This window comes from Littorina saxatilis, linkage group LG1, assembly GCF_037325665.1.
Source record: "Littorina saxatilis isolate snail1 linkage group LG1, US_GU_Lsax_2.0, whole genome shotgun sequence".
Classification (NCBI taxonomy): Eukaryota; Metazoa; Mollusca; class Gastropoda; order Littorinimorpha; family Littorinidae; genus Littorina; species Littorina saxatilis.
Genome location: NC_090245.1, coordinates 3680900 through 3689177, shown reverse-complemented (window position 1 = coordinate 3689177; position 8278 = coordinate 3680900). Strand labels below are relative to the sequence as shown.

Sequence of the window (8278 nt, the reverse complement as noted above, 5' to 3'; positions counted from 1 at the left end):
GAAAAATACACACATGTTAAGTTCTTAGATACCTTCATCGCCAATGTGGACTTACTGCAGAGCCAGGCAAAAGAGTAGACTTGCTCGCAAAACACGTGAAACAGCTGATGATAGCGAAGCCCAACCGTGCCAGGTAAGGACGGTCTGACAGATTCTCAAAAGTCGTCTGCTAACGAAGCAAGGGGAGGGTACTCGTGTTTTTGTTTTGGTTCGCTAGCATCTGGTTATCTTGTAAGTTGAATGTTCGTTTTTTCCCACCTGCATTGCTTTCATAATGAAAGAAACGTTTGCTTATTGCATCTCATACATCAGATCAGTTCTGAGATTCATTTTTGCGTGCAACTGATATGGTTTTCTGAGCCGTGCAATACGATTTTGGAACTTCATACAAATGTGTCAAATTGTTCGGCGCGAGGTCAAAGGTCGGGAGCAAAGTAGTTCTTCGCCCAAATCGGAATCTGCACTATCATATATTTTTTTGAGTCCATGATGTATTTATTGAGCTATAAAAATACAACATATATACCCATACTGAAGTAACAGAGACAAAGAAGGGAGGTCATGGGATAAATATATATATACCGTGGGTCCCTCCCTCTCTCTCTCCCTCATATATATATATATATCCCATGACCTCCCTTCTTTGTCTCTGTTACTTCAGTATGGGTATATATGTTGTATTTTTATAGCTCAATAAATACATCATGGACTCAAAAAAATATATGATAGTGCAGATTCCGATTTGGGCGAAGAACTACTTTGCTCCCGACCTTTGACCTCGCGCCGAACAATTTGACACATTTGTATGAAGTTCCAAAATCGTATTGCACGGCTCAGAAAACCATATCAGTTGCACGCAAAAATGAATCTCAGAACTGATCTGATGTATGAGATGCAATAAGCAAACGTTTCTTTCATTATGAAAGCAATGCAGGTGGGAAAAAACGAACATTCAACTTACAAGATAACCAGATGCTAGCGAACCAAAACAAAAACACGAGTACCCTCCCCTTGCTTCGTTAGCAGACGACTTTTGAGAATCTGTCAGACCGTCCTTACCTGGCACGGTTGGGCTTCGCTATCATCAGCTGTTTCACGTGTTTTGCGAGCAAGTCTACTCTTTTGCCTGGCTCTGCAGTAAGTCCACATTGGCGATGAAGGTATCTAAGAACTTAACATGTGTGTATTTTTCCGTAATCCAGTCATATTCTTTCAAAATGCAATCAAGCGGCGGTGACAGACTTGGGTCCTGTTTTCATCGCATCAATACCAGTTTAGGTTCATGCAAACACACTCGCAAAACAGTTTATCATGTAGATACATTTCAAATAGGGAGCAAATGGTTAAATCTACATATGTGTTCCCTAAAATTTGCTTCTCTGTCAATAAGACTAATTGTATAATAATGCGTTCGAAAAAAACAACGTGGAATCGATTCTGAATCGAGTCGAGTAAGCCAAATGGGGGCCAAACCGGTTTCCCCGTTCCGCCGACCTGAAACGCAAAAGAATTGTGCGCTTCAACTAAATGGATTTCTATACGACTTCATTACTTTCTTGCAACTTATGAACCTTTACTTAACGCTTTTAAACGGTCTGAAAGTAGTGTTACCGCGTACTTATAGATGCACTCATTCGTTTTATTTTTTCAGCGACGGTCACTTAGTTTAAGGTTGCAAAAAGGCCATGTCTCGCTGAAAACACTGTTTCACACTCCACAGATCGCAAAAGTGCCGCTAGTAGTCTACACTTTGTGTTTGATGGTAGAATGGGATATACAGATTACAACACTCGTGGTTTTTTATATGGCTTGTATTTCAGTCAAGACCCAGCGGGAATATCAATCGAGAGCCACTCGCCAAAGGCTCGTGTCTCCCGATGATATTCATCCGCTGGGTCTTGACTGAAATACAAGCCATATAAAAAACCACTCGTGTTGTAACCTATACATATCTCTCTCTCTCCCTCTCTCTCTCCTCTCTCTCTCTATATATATATATATATATTATGATATCTCTCTCTTTCGTCCTCAACCACCAAAGCCACAATCACACACACACACACACACACACACACATACACACACACACACACACACACACACACACACACACACACACACAGGGATAGAGACCGATAACGACACAGACACAACCATAGACAGAGAGGTCGACGTCCGTAAATGAAATCCGTCCTTGTGACTTTTGACAGGTTAATTTCATGCATTAGGTTGTCGAACTGGTGTGGCCTTTAGTGTCACCCTCCTTTGACATAAACATTCGTCTGTGTCACCTATGCGGGGAATTTGACGGATGCCCCAAATAAAAGGTGCGGGTTATGAAACTTTAATGTCCCGTCTGGTCTCGCATCGGTGGGCGCGAATCGTTCGATGAAATTCTGTGAACGTCTTTAGCTTGGTGACTCATTTGGGTATCTTCCTTTGTGTGTGCGTTTGTGTGTAGGGGGGGGGGGGGGGGCAAGCGGAAGCTTGAAGGTCACACTCTCACGTACGCATCACCCCCTGATAATAAAAAAATAAAAAAACACATCCTGCCATCCATCGAGGATCCACACAAATTACGAACACAAAAACTTCAAGTGCCTCGCTAGTACATAGGACATGAGTGCCTCTCGTGCTCTGCGAGTGTGACATTGTCAGTGAATTAACAGTATGTCAGTCTCGTCCTATTTGCCCGGGCCCTCGTCATGTAATGGTCTAATAAAAGATCATTTATATTATAACATGAAAAAGATTGTTCTAAAACATAAGTGGTCACACTATAACAGGGCTCTACCGGTAACAAAACATAAGTGGTCACACTATAACAGGGCTCTACCGGTAACGAAACATAAGTGGTCACACTATAACAGGGCTCTACCGGTAACGAAACATAAGTGGTCACACTATAACAGGGCTCTACCGGTAACGAAACATAAGTGGTCACACTATAACAGGGCTCTACCGGTAACAAAACATAAGTGGTCACACTATAACAGGGCTCTACCGGTAACGAAACATAAGTGGTCACACTATAACAGGGCTCTACCGGTAACGAAACATAAGTGGTCACACTATAACAGGGCTCTACCGGTAACAAAACATAAGTGGTCACACTATAACAGGGCTCTACCGATAACAAAACATAAGTGGTCACACTATAACAGGGCTCTACCGGTAACGAAACATAAGTGGTCACACTATAACAGGGCTCTACCGGTAACAAAACATAAGTGGTCACACTATAACAGGGCTCTACCGGTAACGAAACATAAGTGGTCACACTATAACAGGGCTCTACCGGTAACGAAACATAAGTGGTCACACTATAACAGGGCTCTACCGGTAACAAAACATAAGTGGTCACACTATAACAGGGCTCTACCGGTAACAAAACATAAGTGGTCACACTATAACAGGGCTCTACCGGTAACGAAACATAAGTGGTCACACTATAACAGGGCTCTACCGGTAACAAAACATAAGTGGTCACACTATAACAGGGCTCTACCGGTAACGAAACATAAGTGGTCACACTATAACAGGGCTCTACCGGTAACGAAACATAAGTGGTCACACTATAACAGGGCTCTACCGGTAACAAAACATAAGTGGTCACACTATAACAGGGCTCTACCGGTAACAAAACATAAGTGGTCACACTATAACAGGGCTCTACCGGTAACAAAACATAAGTGGTCACACTATAACAGGGCTCTACCGGTAACGAAACATAAGTGGTCACACTATAACAGGGCTCTACCGGTAACAAAACATAAGTGGTCACACTATAACAGGGCTCTACCGGTAACGAAACAAACAAACTGAAGAGGAATGCACACACATTCCAAAAGATATCAAAACATCGTTATGTTTAGGGCTTCTGTCTGCCTTACACATGTCTAAAGCACACTACATAGTAACAGCTGAGTAGAAACTAAAAACGGTTGAAACTCTTAGAATGATTTTCAGTTCTTTCTGTCTTTTAAACAGATATAGAAACACGATAAGAAACGGCAGTTGATATAAAAGAACTATATATGATTCATTCTTTTTTTTGAATCGTAAAAGCAATTTCGTGCACCAGAGTTTCTTTTGAACTGACATTAACATTTTCACGCACCACAAAGGTTCTTAAAATAGATATATCTTACCTGGCGATCTGAACTCCATTTTTCTATTCAGTTCACAAAAGCAGTACACCTGGCACTCCTACCGAGGGAGGGGAAAAACACAGAAAATATGCAGCCGGTAATCCAATTCCAAATAATGCTTGTGAAACCAGAACACTTGTCGAGTTATCAAAAACCAGGTTCGATCGTTGCAACTATGAAAACACCTGTGGGCTTATCAGAACCACTGAGGCTCCTTCAAAACAGAACACCGCTGGCCGCGCTGTAACCTTGTAGATAAGGACTGATTAATCTTCCGTAATTTGATTCCTCAGTGCGCAGCTCGAAAAGTCTTGTCTGAAATATTGAAAAATCGATATTGAGATAAAGAACTCGGACACCGTGAGAGTTTGGAGTCTACCGGTGTTGTTGTTCCTGTGGTGCAACAGCGGCGATCAGTTTACTTGTGTCGAACACACTCGGCGTCAGTTAGTCTCTAGCACACGGTGTATTATTCAGTGTATCACTCAGCAATCATAGTATCAGTTAATAGCAAGATAAAAATCTGGCCTGCAATCACTGCAGTTTTACAGGTTTGTTCATGCACACCCCTGTACTTAGTCACTGCAACACGCTTTGTTGGTTCCGGGTTTTCAATCAGTGTAAAAATGCCTGTATATATACTCCACACTCTACTTCAACAAAGTCTGCAGAGCTTTTGACCGACGCCGGTAACTGTGTATCCGCTACACAACCACATAAAACAAGTCAGGACTTCTTTTCAATTACATTTCAAAGGCACTGAGTCGTTTAGTGTACGGCAATTGAGTTAGCTAGCTTTTGTGACACTGAAAACCACACTGGAATTCCCGTCACTTAGTTTGATTCAGTGTCGCCACACCGCTGTCTCAGTGTCGCCACACCGCTGTCTCAGTGTCGCCACACCGCTGTCTCAGTGTCGCCACACCGCTGTCTCAGTGTAGACACTACAACGCAGAAGCAAGATGCAGCAGCTGTCACCGTGAGCAGCGTGAGTATATCTAGATGTTCCTGTTCGCAAAGGGAGGAGGGAAAAAGTCAATGAAATACGGGCATTGTCAACAAACAAGTTGCAGCCATATAACGACGCCTCCTCGCGCCACGTGCACGGACTGATCACCATACGTGCATGCGTCGATTGGCCGGCTATTTTTAGTACCGTTGTGAAGCGGTTCTTCTGTCTGTCTGTCAAGTTCAATCAAGTTCTGCTTGATTGAATATTATATTCTCCGAAATATCCCTTTGTTCGAAACGCAGACGTCCCTCTCTGATCAGTCAATACGCCATTGGCGACGACACAGAGTGAGCTGTCAAAACGCGGCAGTTAAGCTGTGAAAACAGGCGCGTGCCAAACCGGAACACCACAGAAGAAGCCTTGGGGATATAAAACTGCCGGTGCCTAATCCGCTTAAATCCTTCCCTTGCGGCTTATAAAGTTACAAGTGCCGCTGAACTCCAAGCTGACACTTTTTCTTTTGCTGTTCACGTCTCACGGTATAAACACAAAGACAGTGGAGTCTCACGGCATAGACACATAGACAGTCACGGCATAGACACAAAGACAGTCTCACCGTGACGGCATAGACACAAAGACAGTCTCACGGCATAGACACAAAGACAGTCTCACGGCATAGACACAAAGACAGTCTCACGGCATAGACACAAAGACAGTCTCGCGCTGCGGGGAACTGTGATGATACTGGCCGATTCACTGACCATGTAGTTTCGGTTTTTACGCTGAGCTGATAACAAATACCCTAAATGAGCAAGGAAACTCCACTTTCATCTGCTGTGTAGAAAACCTGATTGGAGCCGTAAACTTGGGTGAAAGTAACTGATACCTGTAAATCCACGTGAGATAAGACGCAAGCTTACTATGATTAAAGGTGTCGTGACACAACTGCCGAAACGCTACCTGCAATGTCTCAATTACCGGCCACCGAGGCCGTCAAGGTAAAAGCCGAGCAAGAAAAACCGTTATCTTTTGTTTTTATCTTTTATCAGTCTTTGTTTTTCAACAGACTGATAACAGGGTGGAACGGCTTAAGATATTTCTGCACCTTGTAGCACTGATTGACTCAGCCGACTGATATGACGATGCCGGCAAAAGCTTGAACCACAGAGCAGCACTGACTGGTTGAAAAACTTAAAATGCCTGCACCACAGGACAATATTTAGCAAACGTGAAAATTAACCGCAGCAAATTTGTTGACCTCTTGGACAGGAGAAACAACGAATCAAGACCAAATCACGTCCTTCGAATCGAGCGGTGCAACATTGTCGTCTGCTGCAGCAAAAAATTGTCGTCTGCTACTGATCAACCTCGCCGGCTGTAGTGCGCAGCTGACTCATGCGTGACGTCATCAGCCAATGAATGAAGAGGTCTGCGTGTGCCGGCCGGCAGCTTTTGTTCTTGTTGGCTTTGTGATAATGAATTAGTCTTAAAACCTAATCTCTTAAAGCCGAGGTTAACCCTCAGTGTGAACACAATAGAAAGAAACGAACAAGATGTGTCGCCTTATGCTTAGCTGCATAATAATTTGTTACAGTGATTTGGAATTCATTGTGCTCTGTGAATTGCACACACAAAAAAAGGCACATTCTAAAATAAATGCAAATACTGTAGGTTCGTTTGTTCAATTCTGTTTACCTTGTTAGAAATCTTTCGTTCCTCTTTTTTTTTTCAGTTAAAGTTGTCATCAGTGTGTTTGTCGACGGTGTGCCGGTCACTGATTTTCCGGTGTGTGTGTGTGTGTGCCGGTGTGTGTGTGTGGTGGGTGAGTGTATATAATTGTGTGTGTGTGTGTCGATGTGTGCGTGAGTGTGCGTGTTTTTGTGTGTATGTACATGTGTGTGTGTGTGTGTGTGTGTGTGTGTGTGCGTGTTTGTGTGTGTGTGTTTGTGTGTGTGTATGTGTGTGTGATGAAAAACAAGGACATTAAATTAATCGACATTCACACCAACCTGAATGCGTCACATAGCCGAAGGTTCAAGTTTCGAGAACGCATGCACAGTTCACTTGACAATGTATTCCAAATAACAAACTGATGACTCAGTTCAGTGCTTGTCGGGTTTAAAGGCTGAAGCATTAGACCTAGTTCATGCCGTAATGTGCAAAAAGTCCTAAAGTTAAGTATTGATCGTTTAAAATGAACGATGTAGATGATTCAATGGTTCCTATCTCTCAATGTGTTAGCTTGTTGAGGTGCCAGTACAAGCCTTATTCCTCAATGTGTTAGCTTGTTGAGGTGCCAGTACAAGCCTTATCCCACAGTGTGTTAGCTTGTTGAGGTGCCAGTACAAGCCTTATCCCACAGTGTGTTAGCTTGTTGAGGTGCCAGTACAAGCCTTATCCCACAGTGTGTTAGCTTGTTGAGGTGCCAGTACAAGCCTTATCCCTCAATGTGTTAGCTTGTTGAGGTGCCAGTACAAGCCTTATCCCTCAGTGTGTTAGCTTGTTGAGGTGCCAGTACAAGCCTTATCCCTCAATGTGTTAGCTTGTTGAGGTGCCAGTACAAGCCTTATCCCTCAATGTGTTAGCTTGTTGAGGTGCCAGTACAAGCCTTATCCCTCAATGTGTTAGCTTGTTGAGGTGCCAGTACAAGCCTTATCCCACAGTGTGTTAGCTTGTTGAGGTGCCAGTACAAGCCTTATCCCTCAGTGTGTTATCTTGTTGAGGTGCCAGTACAAGCCTTATCCCTCAGTGTGTTATCTTGTTGAGGTGCCAGTACAAGCCTTATCCCTCAATGTGTTAGCTTGTTGAGGTGCCAGTACAAGCCTTATCCCTCAATGTGTTAGCTTGTTGACGTGCCAGTACAAGCCTTATCCCTCAATGTGTTATCTTGTTGAGGTGCCAGTACAAGCCTTATCCCTCAATGTGTTAGCTTGTTGAGGTGCCAGTACAAGCCTTATCCCTCAATGTGTTAGCTTGTTGAGGTGCCAGTACAAGCCTTATCCCACAGTGTGTTAGCTTGTTGAGGTGCCAGTACAAGCCTTATCCCTCAGTGTGTTATCTTGTTGAGGTGCCAGTACAAGCCTTATCCCTCAGTGTGTTATCTTGTTGAGGTGCCAGTACAAGCCTTATCCCTCAATGTGTTAGCTTGTTGACGTGCCAGTACAAGCCTTATCCC

General features: G+C 43.5%; 1 protein-coding gene across 2 annotated transcripts in view; it reads right to left on the bottom strand.

Annotated features, from left to right (window-relative positions):
* The window catches only part of LOC138959557 (RING finger protein 151-like), a 28944-nt gene extending 22271 nt beyond the window's left edge, over positions 1–6673 (bottom strand). The window contains exons 1-2 of one of the 2 annotated variants that reach the window (XM_070331096.1): positions 6362–6673; positions 4152–4466 (exon numbers count right to left, since the gene is read on the bottom strand). The gene's annotated coding sequence lies outside the window, so the exon portion shown is untranslated. Of the gene's footprint in view, positions 1–4151 lie in introns of both variants that reach the window. The other variant, XM_070331086.1, reaches the window with a different exon arrangement.
* Between the last annotated feature and the right edge of the window lie 1605 nt (positions 6674–8278).